The 27,390-nt window shown below is 43.0% G+C and overlaps 1 non-coding gene across 1 annotated transcript; it reads right to left on the bottom strand.

Annotated features, from left to right (window-relative positions):
* Positions 1-22,335: 22,335 nt before the first annotated feature.
* On the bottom strand, positions 22,336-22,388 carry LOC124048743. The gene has a single exon (XR_006841291.1). It is a non-coding gene; the product is annotated as a U7 small nuclear RNA (small nuclear RNA).
* Between the last annotated feature and the right edge of the window lie 5,002 nt (positions 22,389-27,390).

Here is a 27,390-nt window from a genome sequence, read left to right as displayed (position 1 = left end):
TGCCAGAGACGCGACCCAGTTGTTCAGTCTTTTTGTTCTGTATCTATGGACGTGACTCAGTCGTTAGTTCTAAATGTTCCATTGGCTGGCAACGTTCTTAGCCCTTGTTGCTATCTAGCTATCTAGTCAAACAGTGCAGGCAGAATAACAACAATAGCTGCATTTGTTTAAGCTGTTTTCTAGTGACATTTATTTGGATACCTCTATAACAATGAGCTAATGAGGCACATTTCGCCTGGCATAGAAAATGTGCTTTCTCGTTAGGACATGTTGTTCAGAGGAGCTAGCCAACAACACAGCCAACACAATAACTTCAAACTGAAGTTGGAAAGACTGCAAACTAACTGCACTTCCTTTGACCTTTTTTCAATTGACATTTCTTTGTATATCCATAAAAATGATGCCAGCTGATTTATGATTTCGACTGGCTGAGAAATGCTGCCTGCCTCTCTGTCCCGACTCCCAACCACTCCACGTTCATTACTATGGAACAGTTGGAGATCGAATTTGAATATTGGAACAATGTTGAAAATGTTGACGAGACAGACAGTAAGGTTTATACAAATCTCCGCTGTTGAAAACTAAATGTTAGTCTAAAGAAATGTGAGATAATGTCTAGATGCTTTTTATAGTGGAGATCAAGTTTATAACTTCCCTGCCTGGGCTGATGAGACAGTCAGATGGAACAGAGTATTTAACCATTTTAACGTCATAGTTTTAGCCGCTGGTAACTTGTGGAATAGACACCGTCTGGAATGCACTTTTAACCAATCAACATTCAGGATTAGACACACCTGTTGTATAATATGTGACATGATCTGGAACCCAAGAGTTCTGATTCTAAATGAAGCCTTGTTCACATTGCAGGCCTTAATGCTCAAATCAGTTTTTTTCCCAAATCCGTTTTGGAATATTGACTGTCCAAACAGCAAGTTAAAAGTAACCAAATCGGATGTGTGTGTGTTCAGAGCGCAGTCATTTGCTGACATGGCCAAGCTAATTGTCATACTGACAACGGTTGCGTGGTTAGGCTGATTGGTGGTGGTGCTAGTGTTTCCTATCACTCAAAAAGTTATGCAGCAAGCTAAGGTGACAACAATGCCTGCCATGGACGTACACCAGTTGCATTGAATGTTCAAAATCACAGTGTAAGAACACTTTATGTCACGTGTGCTCCCTTTCTGGCCTCAAGGTCACCAGGCTGCTCATATGGTGCACACCTGTCACCATCGTTACGCGCACCTGCGCGTCATCAGACTCACCTGGACTCCATCACCTCCTTGATTACCTGCCCTATATATGTCACTCCCATTAGTTCCTTCCCCAGGTGTCATTGTTTCTGTGTCATGTGTGTTGTTCATGTTTCTTATTTTGTTGTGTTTATTTGATTAAAACACTCACTCCCTGAACTTGCTTCCTGACTCTCAGTGCACATCATTACACTCCTGAAGCCTTAAAGAATATGATGATCCAACTTTCAAAACAAGTCATTTTTGGTTAGCCACAGCAGTCAACTATCTAGCTAGGTAGCTGTTAAAAGTTATTTCTAGCACATTCACTAATTTGCTTGTAAAGAGTTAACAAGCTAGTTAGCTACCACATGTTCTTGACAAAACTTTAAACAGAGTAGCTAGCAAGCAACAAGATATGTCAAATAACAGTCAAAAACCACTTAGGGAAATAAATCAGATTTGACCATTCAGACAAGTCTCATGGCCAGGAATCAGATTTGTATGTGGCTTGAAATATCTGATTCCATGTACTTTTTGGCTGTTCAGAAAAAATAACTGTTTTGAACATTTTTTTTATTTGAGTTCATTCAAACTGGCAATTTTAAACAGGCTTAAATGACTGCATCTCCTGATCTGACTCTCTGATGATCCCTTTTAGAAATAGCCTTCTCTACTACCGTTTTGTCTCATTTGATATGTTAAGTCTATGAAAAGGATGTTAATCCCTCATTATGTATATATTCTGAATTCCTTCATGGAATATTGTTTCAATTCAACCTTGGTCTGATTGTTCTTTAAGTTTAAAGATCTGGATTACCCTTGGAAGGTGTGCATGTCCATACATGCCCTTTTCTACCCTAATAATCTTTGGGATGATGAACTGTTTTGGGAGTGGGTCTCTCTCTCTCTCTCTCATGCCTGAGAATAAGCCCTCTGCTCTCTCAGAGATTAGAACCTAATCAAGAGGTATTACAGCAGACTAGAGCAGCCTGCCTCTCAGCTCGCCTTGCCAGATTTAGGGACGTTCCTTCCAAATTCGGTTTCAAATGTTTCTCTTTCTCAGAACAGGTATAATGAGAGAGCCTTTTTGTGGACATGTCAACTGTGATTTAGATACCTCACATATTCTCCTTCTCAACTCGGATTAAACTTTTATTCATCATTAGGCTCATATTATGGGGGTAGAGAGAGCAAGAAAGAGAGAAGAAAAAATAAAAATGAGAAAAATAGGGAAAGTTTAGTAGGAGTTCAAAGGCAGGAGGAAATATGAACCAGCTGTACCGGCCCCACTTTTCTGGTCGTAAAAAATATTTTTGTATATTTTTATTTCTAATAACTGGGCTCCATGCCTTGACATTTTTCAGGCACGGTCTTCAGACCGACTGGCAAACAAACAATTACTAAACATACAACCTAGACCACTGAAAACATCTATATGGCATTGAAATACATCTGTTTGTTTGGGTCATATAAAGTTTACAGTTGTGCGACTGTAAAAATCTACAAACACTTTACTCATGTACAGTACCAGTCAAAAGATACATTGTAGAATAATAGTGAAGACATCTAAAACTATGGAATAACACGTATGGAATGATTTAGTAACCTAGAAAGTGTTAAATAAATCATAATATATTTTATATTTGAGATTCTTCAAAGTAGCCACCCTTTTCCATGATGACAGCATTGCACATTCTTGGCATTCTCTCAACCAGCTTCATGAGGTAGTCACCTGGAATGCATTTCAATTAACAGGTAGCCCTGTTAAAAGTTAATTTATGGAATTTATTTCCTTCTTAATTGAGCATATCAGTTGTGTTGTGACAAGGTAGGGGTTGGTATACAGAAGATGGTCCTATTTCGTAAAAGACCAAGTCCATATTATGGCAAGTACAGCTCAAATAAGCAAAGAGAAACGACAGTCCATCATTAATTTAAGACGTGAAGGTCAGTCAATACGGAAAACGGCAAGAATTTTGAAAGTTTCTTCAGTTGCAAAAACCATCCAGCGCTATGATGAAACTGGCTCTCATGAGGACCGCCACAGGAATGGAAGACCCAGAGTTACCTCTGCTGCAGAGAATAAGTTCATTCGAGTTACCAGCCTCAGAAATTGCAGCCCAAATAAATGCTTCACAGAGTTCAAGTAACAGACATATCTCAACATCAACTGTTCAGAGGAGACTGTGTGAATCAGGACTTCATGGTCGAATTGCTGCAAAGAAACCATTACTAAAGGACACCAATAAGAAGAAGACTTGCTTGGGCCAAAAAAACACAAGCAATGGACATTAGACTGGTGGAAATCAGTCCTTTGATCTGATGAGTCGAAATTTGAGATTTTTGTTTCCAATGGCCGTGTCTTTGTGAGACGCGGAGTAAGTGAACGGATGATCTCCGCATGTGTGGTTCCCACCATAAAGCATGGAGGAGGAGGTGTGATGGTGTCGGAGTGCTTTGCTGGTGACACTGTCTGTGATTTATTTAGAATTCAAGGCACACTTAACCAGCATGGCTACCACAACATTCTGCAGTGATACGCCATCCCATCTGGTTTGCACTTAGTGGTACTATCGTTTGTTTTTCAAATGGACAATGACCCAACACACTTCCAGGCTGTGTAAGGGCTATTTTACCAAGAAGGAAAGTGATGGAGTGCTGCATCAAATGACCTGATATCCACAATCACCTGACCTCAACCCAATTGAGATGATTTGGGATAAGTTGGATGGCAAAGTGAAGGAAAAGCAGCCAACAAGTGCTCAGCATATGTGGGAACTCTTTCAAGACTGTTGGAAAAGCATTCCAGGTGAAGCTGGTTGAGAGAATGCCAAGAGAATGCAAAGCTGCCATCAAGGCAAAGGGTGGCTACTTTGAAGAATCTCAAATATAAAATATATTTTGATTTATTTAACACTTTTTAGGTTACTACATTATTTCATATGTGTTATTTCCTAGTTGTGATGGCTTCACTATTATTCTACAATGTAGAAAATTGTTTTAAAAAACCCTTCAATGAGTAGGTGTGTCCACACTTGACTGGTACTGTATGTTGAGAGCAGCGGGTGGAAAACAAATACGTTAATTTATAGAACAGAAGGGGAAGAGACTTGCAGATCCTACAAACAGGTGAGATTTCATGTGTCAAGTTCACTTTTGAATAAACCTGTTCCTTTTTCCCCCCACCATCGGTACCACCTGTTTCCATGGCAACCTGGCTGCCGTCAGCCAGCTGTCCTAATGGAGATAGCATGGCAAGTTGGAAAAGAGTTCTATAAATTCCCAGTATGATCCTATAGATTACCAGCCGTGGTGTCCCGTGTACAGCATCTGAAAGTGATTGCCACTATGTACCGGATCTCATTAAAGATAGCCAACACACATGGCTCAATGTCTGTGTGTGGTGTCAATGTGTGGTGGTTTAGTGCTTCATCAGTAGAGAATCATCAGCTCCGTTGTAGAGAGGTGTGTGTGTGTGTGTGTGTGTGTGTGTGTGTGTGTGTGTGTGTGTGTGTGTGTGTGTGTGTGTGTGTGTGTGTGTGTGTGTGTGTGTGTGTGTGTGTGTGTGTGTGTGTGTGTGTGTGTGTGTGTGTGTGTGTGTGTGTGTGTGTGTGTGTGTGTGTGTGTGTTTGTGTGTGCGGAGAGTCAGTTCAGGTGGTCAGTCCAGTTCAAGTGTTCAGTAGTCTGGATGGCTTGTAGAAAGAAACTGTCTCTGAGCCTCTTGGTATAAGACCTCATGCTCCGATACCGTCAGCCAGATGGTAAGGGGCAGAACAGCTAATGGCTGGGGTGTGTGGGGTCCTTGATGATGCTGCGTGCCTTCCTCAGGCACCATTAGATGTCCTGGATGGGAGTACGGTGCCAGTGATGTACTGAGCGGTCTTAACCACCCACTGGAGGGCCTTATAGTTGTGGATGGAGAAATTCCTGTACCATGCCATGATGTAACTGGTATGGACACTCTCGATGGCGTAGTTGTACTATTTGTAGAGGACCCAGGGTGGAATCCTGAATTTCTTCAGCCACTTTAGGAAGTAGAGATGCTGTTGCCCCCACTTGACAACAGTGGTGGTGTTTTTAGTCCATGTCACTTCGTCTGATGTGGATGCTGAGGAACTTAAAACTGCTGATGTTTTCTACTTCAGTCCCATTGATGTGGATCGGGAAATGTTCCCTCTGCTACCTGAAGTCAACAATCAACTCCTTTGTTTTGCTGATGTTGAGGGAGAGGTTGACCAATGCCAGTTCAGTTATCTCCTCCCTAAAGGCTGACTCAGCGTCATTGGTTATCAGGCCTATAGCCTCATCGAGAACCAGGCTAAAGGGGAAGCCTGGGGAAGTCCATGGCACAAAATCAGCTAAAAAAGGGGTAGGAACCAGGTGTAAATCAGTGAAGCCTCGCAACATGTCAAACCAATCAAATGCCTTGCTTGGGCAGAGCATCAAAGGTCCACACTAGATTAGTATCATATGTGCAACAGTAAGTGAGGATAGCCATGAAATAGCAGATTAAAACCCCATCAGATATGTTGGTGTATGCCGTGTTTGTGGTGAACCGTATGACTGTAACAGGAACAAAAAACCTTTTGCAAAGTAAATTGTCTTTATTGCGACCAGACTACACACTGGCTTTAGAAGAGATAATGGGACCTGTCACGGTGAGTGATGAGTTTTCAAAGGCAGTATGTGTCTCCGGTTGCAATCTTCTACTCATATATAAAAGAAGTGCCAACGATGTGGAAAGAATGGACTGTTTTGTGAGCAAATTCTAGAGAAAAGATGTGCCGCGGCTGTCTCGACCCCAAGAAGTACCAGGAAAGTTTGGCGAGACAAGGCCTTTTCAGGGACCCAGCCCCAGATATAGGAATTCAACCGCTTCAAGCATTGTTTTTTGGTGCGTCATTGACTGTGACAACACCAAAAATGATCACCACATGCAGTAGTTAACCTCTTCAACCTATGGGGGCGCTATGTCATTATTGGATAAAAAGACGTGCCCGTTTTAAGCGCAATATTTTGTCACGAAAAGATTCTCGACTATGCATGGAATTGACAGCCTTGGAAAGACAAAACTCTGACGTTTCCAAAACTGCAAAGATATTATCTGTGAGTGCCCCAGAACTAATGCTACAGGCGAAACCAAGATGAAGTTTCATACTGGAAATGCCGCAGATTCTGAAGGCGCTGTGTTCCAATGTCTCCTTATATGGCTGTCAATGCGCCAGGAATGAGCCTGCCCTTTGTGTCGTTTCTCCAAGGTGTCTGCAGCATTGTGACGTGTTTGTAGGCATATCATTGGAAGATTGACCATAAGAGACTACATTTACCTGGTGTCCCGCCCGGTGTCCTGTGTCGAAATTATTGCGTAATCTGTAGGTCCATGCGCGTTCCATTTCTTCAGAAGAGAAAGTCAACTGCCACGAAGGATTTTATCGTCGATAGATATGTGAAAAAGACCTTGAGGATTGATTCGAAACATCGGTTTGCCATGTTTCTGTCGATATTATGGAGTTAATTTGGAAAAAAGTTCGCGTTTTAATGACTTAATATATATATATATATATATATATATATATATATATATATATATATATATATATATATATATTGTTTTTTACCCAAACGTGATGAACAAAACGGAGCGATTAGTCGACACATCATATTTTTTGTAAAAATGGAACATTTGCTATCTAACTGAGTCTCCTCATTGAAAACATCTGAAGTTCTTCAAAGGTAAATGATTTTATTTGAATCCTTTTCTGGTTTTTGTGAAAATGTTGCATGCTGAAAGACAGGCATAATCCTATGCTAGGCTATCAATACTGTTACACAAATGCTTGTTTAGCTATGGTTCAAAAGCATATTTTGAAAATCTGAGATGACAGTGTTGTTAACAAAAGGCTAAGCTTGAGAGCAACTACATTAATTTCATTTCATTTGCGATTTTCATGAATAGGTAAAGTTGTGTTATGCTAATGAGCTTGCTGTAGTCTGTAGTCACGATACCGGATCCGGGATGGCTCGACGCAAGAAGTTAAAGTGCTCTACCTTCGAACATAGCTATCTACAGCTAACTTTTGTCAATACCATAGGCCATGCAGCTACAGGTAAACTTTTTCTTGATTATTTGGTTGTTTATTATCCCAGTACTAATCATTACACTCTTCATAGACTTCAGTCGATCATAGTGACAATTGTAGCCTAAATAATTTATACATACATGTAGTTTGTTGTTTTTCCTTGACAATGAAGTAACTGATAAAGCCCATTTTATGTGGCACATACTAAGTTTATATTTGCAAATGTGTTGCCTAATGCCGACGACAGCCTCAGACATTACAACATTATTTTCCTTTCATTTAAGGTCTCCGTTACAACTACTTCTTGTACAAAGTCCTGGATAATTAGAGGTCCTTTGGAAATAATTGGTATGTCTTCAAGGTAATCAGCCCAGGGCAATACCAATGTATTTGATGCATGTTCCAGGTTTGTCACAAGTTGTTATCAAGAAAGCACTGAATATTGTGACTAAGGAGTGTAGAGAGTAAAAAGGGGACCTGAATACTGTGACACAAGTCCCTCAGCACTGAACGAGTTGATGATATCATGACACAAGGCTAGACCCAGATGCAGACACAGGAGGCAGATGGTTCCAGTCTTACAATGTGTATTAATCCAAAAGGAGGAGGCAAGAGAATGGTCGTGGACAGGCAAAAGGTCAAAACCAGATCAGAGTCCAGGAGATATAGAGTGGCAGACAGGCTCAGGGTCAAGGCAGGCTAAAAGGTCAGGTAGGTGGGTACAAAGTCTAGAAACAGACACGGGTCAAAACCAGGAGGACAAGAAAAAGGAGAATAGCAATAACGCTTGTTGACTTGGAAACATACAAGAAGAACTGGCACAGAGAGACAGGAAACACAGGGGTAAATACACTGGGGAAAATAAGTGACACCTGGAGAGGGTGGAGACAATCACAGGGAACAGGTGAAACAGAAAGTTTTGGATGAGTGGAAAAAGTCAGCCCCAAGATTTCTGGAATTTGTACAATGTTGTGAGCACACTCTCCATGGCTGTAGCTACAGGAACAAGGTAGATGCCTTTAGACTGCGCAAAGAATTGCAATGGCCATTGTAGGTGTCACCCTTTTCAGGGCACATTTGAAAACGTATGTGTGCACCAATGTTTCGTAATGCCAAAAAGAGATGCTTTGACCGACTATCCAGACTTGGTGTGTCCAGGAAGAGTACAATGATAAAATGTAAACAGACTGGCGAGTCATATGGAGAGTCCAGGTCCAGACTGCAAGGTGGGTAACTTGTCCTGACAACACAATGCAATACAACAATGATTGAATGGTATGTTTAAAGCTATTGAAATGTGTTGATACAACCACCATAACAACAAGCTACAGTGTGGCTTTGTATGTTTGCTGTGTTTTTTTAATACATTTTGTAATGATTTTTATTAGGATTTTTGACAGTTACTGTCATGTTTTGTCTTAGATTGTCTTGTCATTTTGCTTTTCCCTCTGTTCGTTTTCCCCCTGCTGGTCTTTTTAGGTTCGTTCCCCTTTTTCTCTCTCCCTTCCTCTCTCTCTTCTCTCTATCGTTCCGTTCCTGCTCCCAGCTGTTCCTATTCCCCTAATCAATCATTTAGTCTTCCCACACCTGTTCCCTATCTTTTTCCCTGATTAGAGTCCCTATTTCTCCCCTTGTTTTCCGTTTCTGCCCTGTCGGATCCTTGTCTATTGTTCACCGTGCTGTGTCTGTGTATCGCCCTGTCGTGTCGTGTTTCCCTCAGATGCTGCGTGGTGAGCAGGTGTCTGAGTCTGCTACGTTCAAGTGCCTTCCCGAGGCAACCTGCAGTTCATGATCGAGTCTCCAGTCTGTTCTCGTCATTACGAGTGGAATTATGCTTTATGATTGTAGATTTACTTTACTGGATTAAAGACTCTGTTTTCGCCAAGTCGCTTTTGGGTCCTCATTCACCTGCATAACAGAAGGATCCGACCAAAGAATGGACCCAGCGACTACAGACGCTCGTAACACTGCCGTCGAGATCCAAGGAGCCATGCTCGGCAGACACGAGCAGGAATTGTCTGCTGCTCGCCATGCCGTGGAGAACCTGGCCGCTCAGGTTTCCGACCTCTCTGGACAGTTCCAGAGTCTTCGTCTCGTGCCACCTGTTACTTCCTGGCCTGCCGAGCCTCCGGAACCTAGGGTTAATAACCCACCTTGCTACTCCGGGCAGCCCACGGAGTGCCGCTCCTTTCTCACCCAGTGTGATATTGTGTTCTCTCTCCAACCCAACACATACTCTAGAGAGAGAGCTCGGGTTGCTTACGTCATTTCACTCCTTACTGGCCGGGCTCGAGAGTGGGGCACAGCTATCTGGGAGGCAAGGGCTGATTGTTCAAACAATTACCAGAACTTTAAAGAGGAGATGATTCGGGTTTTTGACCGTTCAGTTTTTGGTAGGGAGGCTTCTAGGGCCCTGGCTTCCCTATGCCAAGGTGATCGATCCATAACGGATTACTCTATAGAGTTTCGCACTCTTGCTGCCTCTAGTGACTGGAACGAGCCGGCGCTGCTCGCTCGTTTTCTGGAGGGACTCCACGCAGTGGTCAAAGATGAGATTCTCTCTCGGGAGGTTCCTTCCAGTGTGGACTCTTTGATTGCTCTCGCCATCCGCATAGAACGACGGGTAGATCTTCGTCACCAAGCTCGTGGAAGAGAGCTCGCGTCAACGGTGTTTCCCTGCTCCGCATCGCAACCATCTCCCTCCTCTGGCTCAGAGACTGAGCCCATGCAGCTGGGAGGTATTCGCATCTCGACTAAGGAGAGGGAACGGAGGATCACCAACCGCCTGTGCCTCTATTGCGGATTTGATGGACATTTTGTCAATTCATGTCCAGTAAAGGCCAGAGCTCATCAGTAAGCGGAGGGCTACTGGTGAGCGCTACTACTCAGGTCTCTTCATCTAGATCCTGTACTACTATGTCGGTCCATCTACGCTGGACCGGTTCGGGTGCTACATGCAGTGCCTTGATTGACTCTGGGGCTGAGGGTTGTTTCATGGACGAAGCATGGGCTCGGAAACATGACATTCCTTTCAGACAGTTAGACAAGCCTACGCCCATGTTCGCCTTAGATGGTAGTCATCTTCCCAGTATCAGATTTGAGACACTACCTTTAACCCTCACAGTATCTGGTAACCACAGTGAGACTATTTCTTTTTTGATTTTTCGTTCACCTTTTACACCTGTTGTTTTGGGTCATCCCTGGCTAGTATGTCATAATCCTTCTATTAATTGGTCTAGTAATTCTATCCTATCCTGGAACGTTTCTTGTCATGTGAAGTGTTTAATGTCTGCCATCCCTCCCATTTCTTCTGTCCCCACTTCTCAGGAGGAACCTGGCGATTTGACAGGAGTGCCGGAGGAATATCATGATCTGCGCACGGTCTTCAGTCGGTCAAGAGCCAACTCCCTTCCTCCTCACCGGTCGTATGATTGTAGTATTGATCTCCTTCCGGGGACCACTCCTCCTCGGGGTAGACTATACTCTCTGTCGGCTCCCGAACGTAAGGCTCTCGAGGATTATTTATCTGTGTCTCTTGACGCCGGTACCATAGTGCCTTCTTCCTCTCCGGCCGGGGCGGGGTTCTTTTTGTTAAGAAAAGGACGGTACTCTGCGCCCCTGCGTGGATTATCGAGGGCTGAATGACATAACGGTTAAGAATCGTTATCCGCTTCCCCTTATGTCATCAGCCTTCGAGATTCTGCAGGGAGCCAGGTGCTTTACTAAGTTGGACCTTCGTAACGCTTACCATCTCGTGCGCATCAGAGAGGGGGACGAGTGGAAAACGGCGTTTAACACTCCGTTAGGGCATTTTGAGTACCGGGTTCTGCCGTTTGGTCTCGCCAATGCGCCAGCTGTTTTTCAGGCATTAGTTAATGATGTTCTGAGAGACATGCTGAACATCTTTGTTTTTGTCTATCTTGACGATATCCTGATTTTTTCACCGTCACTCGAGATTCATGTTCAGCACGTTCGACGTGTTCTACAGCGCCTTTTAGAGAATTGTCTCTACGTGAAGGCTGAGAAGTGCTCTTTTCATGTCTCCTCCGTTACTTTTCTCGGTTCCGTTATTTCCGCTGAAGGCATTCAGATGGATTCCGCTAAGGTCCAAGCTGTCAGTGATTGGCCCGTTCCAAGGTCACGTGTCGAGTTGCAGCGCTTTCTAGGTTTCGCTAATTTCTATCGGCGTTTCATTCGTAATTTCGGTCAAGTTGCTGCCCCTCTCACAGCTCTTACTTCTGTCAAGACGTGTTTTAAGTGGTCCGGTTCCACCCAGGGAGCTTTTGATCTTCTAAAAGAACGTTTTACGTCCGCTCCTATCCTCGTTACTCCTGACGTCACTAGACAATTCATTGTCGAGGTTGACGCTTCAGAGGTAGGCGTGGGAGCCATTCTATCCCAGCGCTTCCAGTCTGACGATAAGGTTCATCCTTGCGCTTATTTTTCTCATCGCCTGTCGCCATCTGAACGCAACTATGATGTGGGTAACCGCGAACTGCTCGCCATCCGCTTAGCCCTAGGCGAATGGCGACAGTGGTTGGAGGGGGCGACCGTTCCTTTTGTCGTTTGGACAGACCATAAGAACCTTGAGTACATCCGTTCTGCCAAACGACTTAATGCCCATCAAGCTCGTTGGGCGTTGTTTTTCGCTCGTTTCGAGTTTGTGATTTCTTACCGTCCGGGTAGCAAAAACACCAAGCCTGATGCCTTATCCCGTCTGTTTAGTTCTTCTGTGGCTTCTACTGATCCCGAGGGGATTCTTCCTTATGGGCGTGTTGTCGGGTTGACAGTCTGGGGAATTGAAAGACAGGTTAAGCAAGCACTCACGCACACTGCGTCGCCGCGCGCTTGTCCTAGTAACCTCCTTTTCGTTCCTGTTTCCACTCGTCTGGCTGTTCTTCAGTGGGCTCACTCTGCCAAGTTAGCTGGTCATCCCGGTGTTCGAGGCACTCTTGCGTCTATTCGCCAGCGCTTTTGGTGGCCGACTCAGGAGCGTGACACGTGCCGTTTCGTGGCTGCTTGTTCGGACTGCGCGCAGACTAAGTCAGGTAACTCTCCTCCTGCCGGTCGTCTCAGACCGCTCCCCATTCCTTCTCGACCATGGTCTCACATCGCCCTAGACTTCATTACCGGTCTGCCTTTGTCTGCGGGGAAGACTGTGATTCTTACGGTTGTCGATAGGTTCTCTAAGGCGGCACATTTCATTCCCCTCGCTAAACTTCCTTCCGCTAAGGAGACGGCACAAATCATCATCGAGAATGTGTTCAGAATTCATGGCCTCCCGTTAGACGCCGTTTCAGACAGAGGCCCGCAATTCACGTCACAGTTTTGGAGGGAGTTCTGTCGTTTGATTGGTGCGTCCGTCAGTCTCTCTTCCGGGTTTCATCCCCAGTCTAACGGTCAAGCAGAGAGGGCCAATCAGACGATTGGTCGCATACTACGCAGCCTTTCTTTCAGAAACCCTGCGTCTTGGGCAGAACAGCTCCCCTGGGCAGAATACGCTCACAACTCGCTTCCTTCGTCTGCTACCGGGTTATCTCCGTTTCAGAGTAGTCTGGGTTACCAGCCTCCTCTGTTCTCATCCCAGCTTGCCGAGTCCAGCGTTCCCTCCGCTCAAGCGTTTGTCCAACGTTGTGAGCGCACCTGGAGGAGGGTGAGGTCTGCACTTTGCCGTTACAGGGCACAGACTGTGAGAGCCGCCAATAAACGTAGGATTAAGAGTCCAAGGTATTGTTGCGGCCAGAGAGTGTGGCTTTCCACTCGCAACCTTCCTCTTACGACAGCTTCTCGTAAGTTGACTCCGCGGTTCATTGGTCCGTTCCGTGTCTCCCAGGTCGTCAATCCTGTCGCTGTGCGACTGCTTCTTCCGCGACATCTTCGTCGCGTCCATCCTGTCTTCCATGTCTCCTGTGTCAAGCCCTTTCTTCGCACCCCCGTTCGTCTTCCCTCCCCCCTCCCGTCCTTGTCGAGAGCGCACCTATTTACAAGGTACGTAGGATCATGGACATGCGTTCTCGGGGACGGGGTCACCAATACTTAGTGGATTGGGAGGGTTACGGTCCTGAGGAGAGGAGTTGGGTTCCGTCTCGGGACGTGCTGGACCGTTCACTTATTGATGATTTCCTCCGTTGCCGCCAGGATTCCTCCTCGAGTGCGCCAGGAGGCGCTCGGTGAGTGGGGGGGTACTGTCATGTTTTGTCTTAGATTGTCTTGTCATTTTGCTTTTCCCTCTGTTCGTTTTCCCCCTGCTGGTCTTTTTAGGTTCGTTCCCCTTTTTCTCTCTCCCTTCCTCTCTCTCTTCTCTCTATCGTTCCGTTCCTGCTCCCAGCTGTTCCTATTCCCCTAATCAATCATTTAGTCTTCCCACACCTGTTCCCTATCTTTTTCCCTGATTAGAGTCCCTATTTCTCCCCTTGTTTTCCGTTTCTGCCCTGTCGGATCCTTGTCTATTGTTCACCGTGCTGTGTCTGTGTATCGCCCTGTCGTGTCGTGTTTCCCTCAGATGCTGCGTGGTGAGCAGGTGTCTGAGTCTGCTACGTTCAAGTGCCTTCCCGAGGCAACCTGCAGTTCATGATCGAGTCTCCAGTCTGTTCTCGTCATTACGAGTGGAATTATGCTTTATGATTGTAGATTTACTTTACTGGATTAAAGACTCTGTTTTCGCCAAGTCGCTTTTGGGTCCTCATTCACCTGCATAACAGTTACTAAGAGAGTAGGAAACGAGTGACAGGGACATAGTGTTGCCGGAGCGTGGCGCTCCCTCACTTTTTTTCAATTTGAGAATACATGGAGCTGGTAACTTTTTCTGGAAAATTAATTTGGATAACTTCTAAATAAGTTATATTTAATTACCACAAAATTCCATGAAAAGCGATAGAATGACAAACCATTGAAAATAAATATGTATAGCAGCTTAGAGGTAGGTAAACGGTATGTGGTTTCTTCCCTGTCTTCTCTCTGGTGGTGACGAGAATCACTCGAGCATCACTAATTTACTATAAAGGTAGATTTGTTCCCTATTTCAGTCAGGCATTCCAACCTGTCTCGTTAGCAGCATAGAGGAAGAGGCAAAGCGAGAGGTTTCACTTGCCTAAATCTGTCCAAAATAAGCCCAATATGTTTCTATGGGCTTATTTTGGACCTTTTCGCCTGCCTTCCCGCCTTTAGGACAATGAGTGGGGGGTGGGGGGGTGCTGCCCCCCCCAAAAATGTATGTACTGTACTTAAGTATCAAAAGTAAACGTATAAATCATTTAAAATTCCTTATTTAGCAAACCAGATGGCACCATTTACTTGTATTTTTTATTTACAGATAGCCAGGGGCAAACTCCAATACTCAGAAATAATTTACAAACGTAGTCTGCCAGATCAGAGGCAGTAAGCATGACCAGAGATATTATCTTGATAAGTGCATGAATTTGACCATTTTCCTGTACTTTTGGGTGTCAGAAAATATATGGAGTAAAAAGTACATTATTTTCTTTAGGAATGTAGTGACGTAAAAGTATAAATTGTAAAGTACAGATCCCCCCCCCCCAAAAAAAACTAGTAGAACAATAAAGTATTTTTACCAAAGTACTTTACACCACTGCTCTGTATAGTCAAATGCTTGAGAGTGAACAGGTCCAGCTATCAGGGATTGAAGCTCTTCCTGATTAGCCCATTCCCTGGATCTGCGGGGAGACCTTCTCATCTCAGCAGTGCTGGAATGGTATACACACAGTGCTGTGTTATACATGGCGACTCACAGTAGCTGTCCTTCATAAAATACAGTACGTGGCTACAGTATGTATGTTTGCTGCATTCATTTAATCACTGATAAATGTTTTGAACCTCTTTACCGCTTCCTGACAGTCCATCCCCTGGATCTGAGGAGAGACCCTCTCAACTGAAAAATGATCAAATAGTATGAATGAAATAACATTCAAAATCATGAGCTTTTTTGGGTGTAATATGCAGCTAGATTGGGCTGATATTGGGCATTCTTTGAAATAAGCAACATTTGAATTAATTCACTTTATTCCGAGCTCCTTTCATAGGCCTATGCACAGAGAAATCCTTATCGACTTTACAAGTGACATCTTCGAACAGAGCATAACACCTCACTGTAACGGCGTTCGTTTGTTGAAGGAGAGTCGGACCAAAATGCAGCGTGGTGGTTACTCATGTTCTTTAATGACGAATAGCGATACATGAAATAACTATAAATATACAAAACAACAAACGGAACGAGAAAACCTATCACAGCCTGTCTGGTGTAAACTAACACCGAGACAGGAACAATCATCCACAAAATACACAATGTTACCCAGTCTACCTAAATATGGTTCCCAATCAGAGACAACGAGAATCACCTGACTCTGATTGAGAACCGCCTCAGTCAGCCAAGCCTATACTAGACACACCCCTAATCAACCACAATCCCAATGCCTACAAAAAAAAACAATACGACAACACAATAAACCCATGTCACACCCTGGCCTGAACAAATAATTAAAGCAAACACAAAATACTAAGACCAAAGGCGTGACACTCACATCATTTCACTAGAACAAAAAAAGGACTACCACTGGATCATAATGGTCCAGTGGTTGTCAGGAACGTGTTGGTGCAGATCACCTCCCACAAACAGGTCTCCAGCTCATTCCTTGAAGTTCCTATATCCAAATTTGAGCCAAACATTGAAGACAAAATACCTCGGGAAATAATTCAAAAGACATGTCATTGTGAAACAGGTACTACAATTTCAGCACTACCAGTATAATAAATGGCACTTACCTAACAAATCAGATGTAATTACTTTAGGGCTACTGGATGAAGATGAAAGACAGTCAAAAGACATGAGGACGATTAAACTACTTAATGAACGTTATGTCCCATATTCTTCCATAGAAGTAGATGGCAAGATTGCTCAGACCCTGCTTGTGAAGTTGACATTAACAGGTGATCATTTGACAAAACAAAATGCAAATGCAGTAATTGGACATTTGAAAAATGCCGTTGAACCCATGGACAAAGTGGAAGGCTTATTGCCTGCTGTTGCCAACTTCAACTGCGCAATTCACTTTACTAACCCTGTATACAGGGAGTTCTACTAGACCTCATCCAATGGAGAAATGGGAACTCTCTACTAATTAAGGAACATGGTGAACAGAATAAATGTGACTCAAAGTGCAGTTAGAGAGAATTCCAGACCATCTGAATGGTTTAAAGATGTAAAAGATGCCGCCATCATCTCAGCTACAGTCTATTACTTTGACATGGCTTCAGTGCAGGACACAATACAGACATAGTCCACCAGAAGATGTCTCATCTTCCACAGAAAAACAGAAGTGGTTCGATGCTCAGATGTTTGCCATAGTAGACACCCATGTCATGAACAATGACAGCGATGATCACCGCCCAACCTAGTGGAGAAAAGCCAAACACAGGACAAACAACCACAGACGCTGACCTGTCACTCTCCTGGCTGTATCCTTCCAGCCTTCCAGTCAGAAACAACTGAGTCACCATGAGTGAAAAGAACACAGGATATCAGTTGTCGGTAATCAAACTAAAATTGAAGCCGGATCTAAAAAAAAAAGAAATTAAAAACACTGAAAACACAGTTGAAATCGCAGTGGCCTGCCGAAAGGGTCACTCCCAGAAAGTAACTTTCTAGATTCTATACAGGTTATGGAGAGAGAACATGCAGGCTGTGGAAATTCAAAATGCTGCATTTTAGACAAGCCGGGAGAACAACATATAGCCTAGAGGGTCTGAAACTGCAGTTTGATCTCGCACTATAAAGCTCCATTTTGTCTCATAGACTCCGGTAGAACAGTGAATACAGATGGTGGATCAGGAAACATAGCGTTTGACTTGAACTGCAAACACCATGTGCGGCCTCACAAAAGATCTCATCCAACACCAGGGGGCCGGCAGGACCATTGTAGTCAGATAAAGACTGAGCTGAAGCCAGAGTCTGGAAAGCACTCCAGTTTTAAATAGATCTGGGGTCATCAATGTCGTGACTTGACTAATATTAATCGGAAGCCTATATTTATCTAATCACCTAAATGTGTTTAATTGTTACCTGATTAGATTAATCAGCACCACGAGAGCTAATTAAATGGTAACACAGTATAAACGTGCACACTTAATATTTTAAAAGCAGGTCCCTAGCGGAATGGAGAGGTGGTGGGGGGGAGAGACACTTAACCTTGGTACATTTAGAAACTACCTTCACTTACAGTAGTCTTAAACTTTGCCCACAAACCGCTGTCCTCCTTTGAGTAAGAAATCATTAATGTATTTACGTGAAATGCCTTGCTTCTCGTCCCCGATCTCACTTTTCGGCGGCGATTCCTTGAGCATTCAGAACACACACCTTGGTCCTCAATTATTGACAGAGGAGAAACTACTATTACCATCGATTTCTCCACTTTCAATTTAAATAAACCGCAGACAGTCGCCCACACTTGATACACTAAACTTTAACCATAGATGTAGGTAGACACACCATGTCTCTTTTCTTTAGTAGAGTGTTCAAAGAGTTTTGTATAGAGCACACTTCTGACAAAACATAACAATTTTCCTCAAATTTTTCTTCAATTTTCTGCAATGTTGCAAACTAGCTAGCATACGGAAACAACTTTCTACAAAATGTGCCCTACCCAGTCGGAAAACAGTGATGAACAGAACATCGTGTGTGTGGGGGGAGGGTTCTTGAAATGTAACATCCAATCAAAATCTTGTCGCTTTGAGCCAGCGGACCATTCAAACCGTTTTTGCAAAACAAAATTCTCCAGACCTCAAAAGCACAACGTGATTTTGGAGGTATGGGAAAGTGAGACCATCAAGGCTACAACCGTCGTGTCGTCAGCAAACTTGATGATGGAGTTGGTGTCGTGCAGAGCCAAGGGCTGAAGACACACCCCTGGGGGACCCCTGGGTTAAGAGTTGGTGTTGTTGCCAATCCTCACAGCCTGTGGTCTGCCTGTCAGGATGTCCAGGATCCAGTTGCAGGGTGGTGTCCAGACCGAGCTTCTGAGGTTTGTCGAGCTTGGCGAGAACAATGGTGTTTAATGCTGAACTGTAGTCAGTGAACAGCATTTTCACATACTGTAGGTATTCCTCTTGCCCAGATGTGTCATGTGTGAATAGCGATGGAAATGGCATCTTCTGTGGATCTGTTGAAGCGGTATGCAAATTGGAGTGGGTACAGTGTGCCTGGCCTGCGACCATGATGTGGCCCATGACTAGCATCTCAAAGCACTTCATGATGACTGGGGTGAGTGTGACGGGGCGCTTGTCTAACATTGTAAAGCTATAGAGACCAGGCTGGCTTGTTTTGGAGGGAAAAACTGTATACAGATTTACACTGTATTCCCACACCGACATGATCTTGTGGACACATTGCAGTGCAATATTTCTCACTTAATGACAGATTTACCAATGAAACATGTTTCATTGTACTTTAGTGAAAACAAAATCATGTTCTGATTATATTCCGATATGTCTGCCTTGTTTGGTGAGAGCGAGCAGCACAGGTTAGTGTGGATGACTGCTATGCTATCAATAGAGTGTTATGTTTACTGTGGAGCTAATCTTCAGTATACACAGGATAGGTCACCATCTGTTGCCATGTACACTGTTTGCCCTCCTGGCTGTGTTCTGTAAATGCTACCTTTAGAGATGGCCGGCAGCATGGCAACATCTGTAATGTTTAAACAGCTTGCCAGGGACATACAAGGCAGAGTCCAGATGGTATTGTGCATACACTCTGCCTGCTATTGAGACTAAATCATGATCTCATAGTAGTCTACAGACAGACTGTTCTCATATCAGACCTGGGTTCAAATACTATTTCAAATATGAATTCCTTGTCATACATTCAATGTAAGTATTCAGATATATTTTTATTTGAGACAAGTAGTTGAATATTTTAATGTATTTGGAAATACTCAAATACACTCCCATGAATTTAACCCAGGTATTTGAAAATACCATTTATTCCCGTACCTCCCTTATCTCACCTCATTTGCTCACATTGTATATAGACTTATTTTTATACTGTATTATTGACTGTATGTTTGTTTTACTCCATGTGTAACTCTGAGTTATGTGTCGAACTGCTTTGCTTTATCTTGGCCAGGTCACAGTTGTAAATGAGAACTTGTTCTCAACTTGCCTACCTGGTTAAATAAAGGTGAGAAATTTGATATACTATTTGGTTTTTACAAATAACCAATCAAATACTGAATTAGAAGTACTTGTTTGGACTGTGTATTTGAAAATACTTAAATAACACAGAAAAAAAAGTGGAAATGATGCCCACTGCCAAAATTGTAGCCAAGGAAAATACTTTCATCATTTTGTAACCTGGTTAATTAAAGACAGAACAATGTTAATCTCTACTCTTCACTTTGTCTAATAAATTACCATGGCAACTAGACATAGATAGCTTAACCAGGGCAATTCTATCTCTTCCGACTGGTTTCCCACTCTCTCCAACCAGTTCAGAATGCTGCATATTGCCTTATTATACTGTAGTTATATGGTAATAATGACACCCATAATGGTGCTAACTGGTATGAACTGATAGTATTAGTCGGAGACACCACCAGTTAAGGTCACATTATCTACAAAACAATTAGCATTGCTAGCACAGCAGCAAGAGGCAGATTTTGAATGGTGTTTAATTAAGATGTTTTAGCATTTCTCTTATGCGTCTCAAGTATGCAAGTATAAACTTAGTTTTATGTATAAGGGACTGCTTATCAAAAGGTATGTGAATGTTTCTGGCAAGAAGGCCACCAAAACTTTGTGATTATTAATGATTTTTTAATAGTGTATTCATCTTTGTCTCTACTCTTATTGATCCCTATGCACCTGTGAGAGAACAACCCAGCCATCTATTTATACACACAATCCCTTTTTAATATGTACTTTGTGTAATGATGGGAGGCTTGACTTTTCAGATACCGTTCCAATTACTTGAATCCAAGTCAAAGCCTCCTCTTGTTCTAGTGCTTCCTCCTCTTGTTCTAGTGCTTCCTCCTCTTGTTCTAGTGCTTCCTCCTCTTGTTCTAGTGCTTCCTCCTCTTGTTCTAGTGCTTCCTCCTCTTGTTCTAGTGCTTCCTCCTCTTGTTCTAGTGCTTCCTCCTCTTGTTCTAGTGCTTCCTCCTCTTGTTCTAGTGCTTCCTCCTCTTGTTCTAGTGCTTCCTCCTCTTGTTCTAGTGCTTCGCCCCGGAGCGTGTGAAAGTGTTTACTGCCTGCACCTCTCCCAGACGCAACACTTCATGTGGATTCAGCAGCTCATCTACCGGCTCTGTCTGTCTGAGTGGCAGCGCTTATCATAATTACTTAGAGCCAGGGCAGAGGACATTATGCCAGAAACTCATCCATCCTCTTCAACTCTCGTGGAGAGAAAGTAGACAGAGCATCCACTCAAGCATGGTGTTATTTGTAGCACACAAACAAAACACGAAATGCAAAATATGAGCAGAAATATTTAGACAAGAGATGTAAACTTGTTCTCTTACATTAGATCTTCTAGATTGAACTCTCCCTTATTGCAGTTCTTTGGGAAATGTCTGTTTATTACGAATCCCTTTGGCCCGGCAGTCTAGGGGGGATGGTAACGAGACCCGTAACATAACTCATGCAAAGTATAATAGTGAGTGACAAAGTAACAGTGAGAACAAAAAAAACACAAATTACCTTCGAACACTCAGGGTTTATTTCTAAACACACGGTACTGGGGGGCAGGAAAAGGGGCTGAGCTGGACCAAAGGAAAAAAACAAATATCAAAAAATACCTCAAAGCTAGACTAGCCTACTTCAATACAGCTAACTAACTAACCAAAAATAGAGTGGGGTGGTCCTCCCAGTTCTAACTAGTGTTTTTAAACCAAGTTTCCCTACGGGTAGTGTATGCCCATGGGCGACTTGTCTTAGTACCCCCTTTTCCAACCATCAAACAACATAACAAAACAATACTCACAGGTGGGGACAAAGTGACATGTAGTTGCAAAAAACAAAACCAGAGAACTACAGAGAGATTGACAGAGGGATTAGCGCTCCAGAGGAACCAACTGAATGGGTTTTTAAACCAAGGGAAAGGGGATGCGATTGGGTAATGGAAACAGGAGGAGGTGTGTCTTCTGATTGATGAGTGCATGGTGACTGATTGGGGAATGATGATTGCCACCTGTGAGGGGAGAAGGAGAAAAAATAAATACACACACACACACAGGATACACACACAGAATACCAGTATCCGTAACACTGTTGATAAGATGGGAGCATTTTTCTCTCAGCTTGGTGCCTGTCATCACAGCAGGCATCATGTCATGGCTCTCACTGTTAATAAACGGATGTGCTTGGGGAAACTCCCTGGACCACACAACTGTAACACCAGAGGAATTATGGATTATGACAATTTCAAGTAAGTAAGGCTTATCCAATTTTTGTGTGAGAATAACACTGAAGAGATTAGAGAAATATGGCGAGATTTCATTTCACAGCAGTTCATTTCGCCATTGTCCACATAAAAACGCAATAGTATATTTGAGCAATAAGACACGAGGGGGTGTGGTATATGGCCAATATACCATGGCTAAGGGCTGTTCTAAATGCACAACGCATCGTGGATATTGCCATGACGCATCGTGGCTATATACCACAAAGCCCCGAGGTGCCTTATTGCTATTATAAACTGGTTGCCAATGTAATTAGAGCAGAAAAAGACATGTTTTGTCATACTAGTGGTATGCGGTCTGATATACCACGGCTGTCAGCCAATCATCATTCAGGGCTCAAATCACCCAGTTAATAATATGGTGTAAATACTATCGCATTCACAAGTGTTTTTTTTCAGACTAACTAAAGTCTGCAAAGCACTACAGTGAATTCTGTAGTATTTAATGTAGTATACTGTTATGTAGTATTTTTGCACACTAATTTACTGTAGTATTTTTACAGAAATTCCTGTAATATTTACTTTAGTGATTTTATTTGATTATCTTTGACATAGAAGTGGAGGCTTTCTCCTTCAGGAAACCTACTGGAGAAATACTTAAAGAGCACATTTTCCATAACCTGTTGGTAGGTAGGGCCGGGGTCTGAGCGGATAGTTCAGAGCTTCTGCCGTACATACCTACACGTACACTACGGTCACAAGACGCAGGCCTCCTTATTGTCCCTAGAATTTCTAAGCAAACAGCTGGAGGCAGGGCTTTCTCCGACAGAGCTACATTTTTATGAAATAGTCTGCATACCCATGTGAGAGACGCAGACTCGGTCTCAACCTTTAAGTCTTTATTGAAGACTCATTTCTTCAGTAGGTCCTATATTTGAGTGTAGTCTGGCCCAGGAGTGTGAGGGTGAACGGAAAGGCACTGGAGCAACGAACCGACCTTGCTGTTTCTGCTTGGCCGGTTCCCCTCTCTCCACTGGGATTCTCTGCCTCTAACCCTATTACGGGGGCTGAGTCACTGGCTTACTGGTGCTCTTCCATGTCGTCCCTAGGAGGGGTGCGTCACTTGCGTGGGTTGAGTCACTGACGTGATCTTCCTGTCTGGGTTGGCACCCCCCCTTGGGTTGTGCCATGGCAGAGATCTTTGTGGGCTATACTCGGACTTGTCTCAGGATGATTAGTTGGTGGTTGAATATATCCCTCTAGTGGTGTGGGGGCTGTGCTTTGGGAAAGTGGGTGGGGTTATATCCTGCCTGTTTGGCCCTGTCAGGGGGTATCGTCGGATGGGGCCACAGCGTCTCCCGAACCCTCCGGTTTCAGCCTCCCGTATTTATGCTGCAGTGGTTTGTGTCGGGGGGCTAGGGTCAGTCAGTTATATCTGGAGGATTTCTCCTGTCTTATCCGGTGTCCTGTGTGAATTTAAGTATGCTCTCTCTTTCTCTCCTTTCTCTCTCTCTCTCTTTCTTTCTCTTTCATTCTCTCCTTTCTCTCTCTCTCGGAGGACCTGAGCCCTAGGACCATACCTCAGGACTATCTGGCCTGGTGACTCCTTGATGTCCCCAGTCCACCTGGTCGTGCTACTGCTCCAGTTTCAACTGTTCTGCCTGTGGCTATGGAACTCTGACCTGTTCACCGGACGTACTACCTGTCCCAGACCTGCTGTTTTCAATTCTCTAGAGACAGCCAATGTGATCGGCTACGAAAAGCTAACTGACATTTACTCCTGAGGTGCTGACCTGTTGCACCCTCGACGACCACTGTGATTAATATTATTATTTGACCCTGTTGGTCATCTATTAACATTTTAACATCTTGGCCATGTTCTGTTGTAATCTCCACCCGGCACAGCCAGAAGAGGACTGGCCACCCCTCATAGCCTGGTTCCTCTCTATGTTTCTTCCTAGGTTCTGGCCTTTCTAGGGAGTTTTTCCTAGCCACTGTGCTTCTACACCTGCATTGCTTGCTGTTTGGTGTTTTAGGCTGGATTTCTGTACAGCACTTTGAGATATCAGATAATATAAGAAGGGCTTTTGATTTGATTCTGGTCTTTTCTATAACCTGTAGGTAGGACTGGAGTCGGATTGGCTAATTCAGACCTTCTGCACTGTTCTATCCATGCCATCTCATGGGATGAGAGGAGAAAGCAAGGCAGGCAGGGGCAAGGAGGAAGGGCGGGGTTAACTCGAGGGTTGGTATTAAGGGTGCATTAGGGTTGATGTTCGTGGGTCATAATCAAAACGCAACTGGCTAACTTATTTCCCAACATGATTTCTATTAACACAAACTTGAATAAGTTAAAATATATCCGTGCTAAGAAGTAAGGCCTTTTAAAACAATCTTAGATTAGCTAAAATAAAATTATATTTTTTATTTTATAAAGGAAAGAATTGCCAACAAGATAAGTTTGTGGGAGAGTACAAACACACCCTACAGAGCCCCAGGACAGCAGCACAATTAGACCCAACCAAGTCATGAGAAAACAAAAATTACTTGACACATTGGAAAGAATTAACAAAAAAACAGAGCAAACTAGAATGCTATTTGGCCCTACACAGAGAGTACACAGCGGCAGAATACCTGACCACTGTGACTGACCCAAAATGAAGGAAAGCTTTGACTATGTACAGACTCAGTGAGCATAGCCTTGCTATTGAGAAAGGCCGCCGTAGGCAGACATGGCTCTCGAGAAGACAGGCTATGTGCTCACTGCCCACAAAATGAGGTGGAAACTGAGCTGCACTTCCTAACCTCCTGCCCAATGTATGACCATATTAGAGAGACATATTTCCCTCAGATTACACAGATCCACGAAGAATTTGAAAACAAATCCAATTTTGATAAACTCTCATATCTTACTGGGTGAAATTCCACAGTGTGCCATCACAGCAGCAGGATTTGTGACCTGTTGCCACGAGAAAAGGGCAACCAGTGAAGAACAAACACCATTGTAAATACAACCCATATTTATGCTTATTTATTTTATCTTGTGTCCTTTAACCATTTGTACATTGTTTTTGTACATTGTTGGGGCGGCAGGGTAGCCTAGTGGTTAGAGCGTTGGACTAGTAACCGGAAGGTTGCAAGTTCAAATCACCGAGCTGATAAGGTACAAATCTGTTGTTCTGCCCCTGAACAGGCAGTTAATCCTGGTACATAAAGGTACATAAAGGTACATTTTTAAAAACACTGTATATATATATATAATATTACATTTGTAATGTCTTTATTGTTTTGAAACTTCTGTATGTGTAATGTTTACTGTTAATTGTTATAATTTGTAAGTCGCTCTGGATAAGAGCGTCTGCTAAATGACTTAAATGTAAATAGTTTATTTCACTTTATATATTATCTACCTCACTTACTTTGGCAATGTTAACACATGTTTCCCATGCCAATAAAGCACTTGAATTGAATTGAATTGAGTAGTTAGAATAGTAAAGGAGTTTAGAAAGGAAGAAGTGCAAATAACTGTTTGTAGATGCCAATAGTCATGTTTAGGATGTGTGAGGGTGAGGATTCTAACCCAGATTAGGGTAAGGGTTGGGGGTAGGGGAAATATTACATGTTAATCTTGAGTGTAGGGGGCAGTATTTTGATGTTTGGATGAAAAACGGCCTATTTCTCAGGCCCAGCATCTAGAATATGCATATAATTAGATTGTTTTCTATCTCTCTAAAGTTTCCAAAACTGTCAAAATATTGTCTCTGAGTACAACAGAACTGATATTGCTGGCGAAAAGCTGAGGAAAATCAAACCAGGAAGTTGCCTCTATTTTGAAAGCTCCATGTTCCATAGCCTGCCTTCGCTCTATTTAAAGGGTTATCAACCAGATTTCTTTTCCTATGGCTTCCCCATGATGTGAACAGTCTTTAGACATAGTTGCAGGCTTTTATTTTGAGAAATTAGCGTGAAAGATCACATCGGGTCATTGTATGGCTGGGTGCCAGCAGCGTTTTGTATGCACAACAGCTTGGTGCAGCCATTTTCTTTCTCTCTCTCTCTCTCCTATTGAAGAAGCTGCATTCCCGGTTGATATATTATCGATTATATATTGTAAAAACAACCTGAGGATTGATTATAACATTTTTTGACATGTTTCTATGACCATCACGGACACTATTTGGAATTTTCGTCTGCGATGTCGTGACCGCTCGAGCCTGTGGATTTCTGAACATAACGCACCAACCAAATGGAGGTATTTTGGAGGTATATTTTGGATATAAGAATCATCTTTATGGAACAAATGGAACATTTATTGTGTAACTGGGAGTCTCGTGAGTTCAAACATCCGAAGATCATCAAAGGTAAGCGATTTAATTTCGTGACCAATCTACTTGGCTGCTAGAGGTGTGTAATATTTTGTCTACTGAGAGATGTGCTTACATAAACGCTTGGTATGCTCTCGCCAAAAAACTTTATTGAAATATGACACACCAGGTGGATTAACAAGCTAAGCTGTGTGTTTGCTATATTGCACTTGTGATTTCATGAGAATTAAATATTTTTTAGTAATTTAATTTGAATTTGGCTCTCTGCAATTTTAGCGGTGTTTGACGACAATGATCCCGCTAACGGGATGGGTGCATCAAGAAGTTTTAATTAGGTTTATGTTTATAAGTGAGGTATGATGATGTTGTGTGGGATGTGAGGATGTGTTTTGTATCTGGCTTTGACTTCTGGAACATGATTAACAGAGGTGTTTCTGTGGCCCATTGTGCTTCTTGTACAGTTTCTTGAGGAATGGGTTATGGATCGCTCTGTTCAGGTATCTCTATCCTTTATTGCTTGTCCATCTTTGATGGCCTTGATTCTGGATATATGATGGATGTATTTGTTGTTGATGTATATGGGTATTTTGAAGGCCAGGTTTATTTCTCGGTTATGGATTCTTTGCAGTCGGTTCATTTGTGGTGTGAAGGCTGTGATCCAGACGAGTAGTGCGTATTCGAAGAGGGATCTGATTTAGCTAAAATATATGAGATGACAGTGTTGTTAACAAAAGGCTAAACTTGTGTTTGAATATATTTATTTCATTTGCGATTTTCATGAATAGGAAAAGTTTCTAGGGGTATTTATGTCCGCTGCGTTATGCTAATGCGTTTGACGCTATGATTACGATCCCGGTTCGGGATTGCTCGTCGCAAGAGGTTAAAATGGTTTCAGGTGCTGCACCATGTTTCCTTCCACAAAGTGCTTTTAAGTGATTGATCCTCTTCTGTCCTTCTCTCTGTGTTCCCAATGTGGATCATCCACAATATGTTGCTTTCAAATGTAACCCTCAGGAACGTATTTTAGATTTTTATTGTTTAGTACATACAATTTGAGGATTATGGGTTTCTTTGATTTGAGGTTTGCATTTCTGGTGAATAGGATGCACAGTGTTTTTTTAGGGTTTGGCGCTTACGGAGGAAGCTTGAGATTTATGTTTCTGATTTGAGTGAGGGAGTTGGAGATTGGTGTCTGTTAGTCTATGGCCCAGTCCATTGTGCCACTTTTTTTTATCAAATGCCTTTTCTACCAAAGTAAACAGTTGAAAAATGTCTTAAAATGTATTCCAATGGTCTTAAAATATTGTATGTTGTTGATCTGTTTCTTCAGAAGCCTGCCTGGTGTCGTC

The sequence above is a fragment of the Oncorhynchus gorbuscha genome, linkage group LG01 (assembly GCF_021184085.1).
Source record: "Oncorhynchus gorbuscha isolate QuinsamMale2020 ecotype Even-year linkage group LG01, OgorEven_v1.0, whole genome shotgun sequence".
Lineage (NCBI taxonomy): Eukaryota > Metazoa > Chordata > Actinopteri > Salmoniformes > Salmonidae > Oncorhynchus > Oncorhynchus gorbuscha.
Note: the sequence above shows the minus strand (reverse complement) of the source record. Positions and strands in the feature narration are given on the sequence as shown.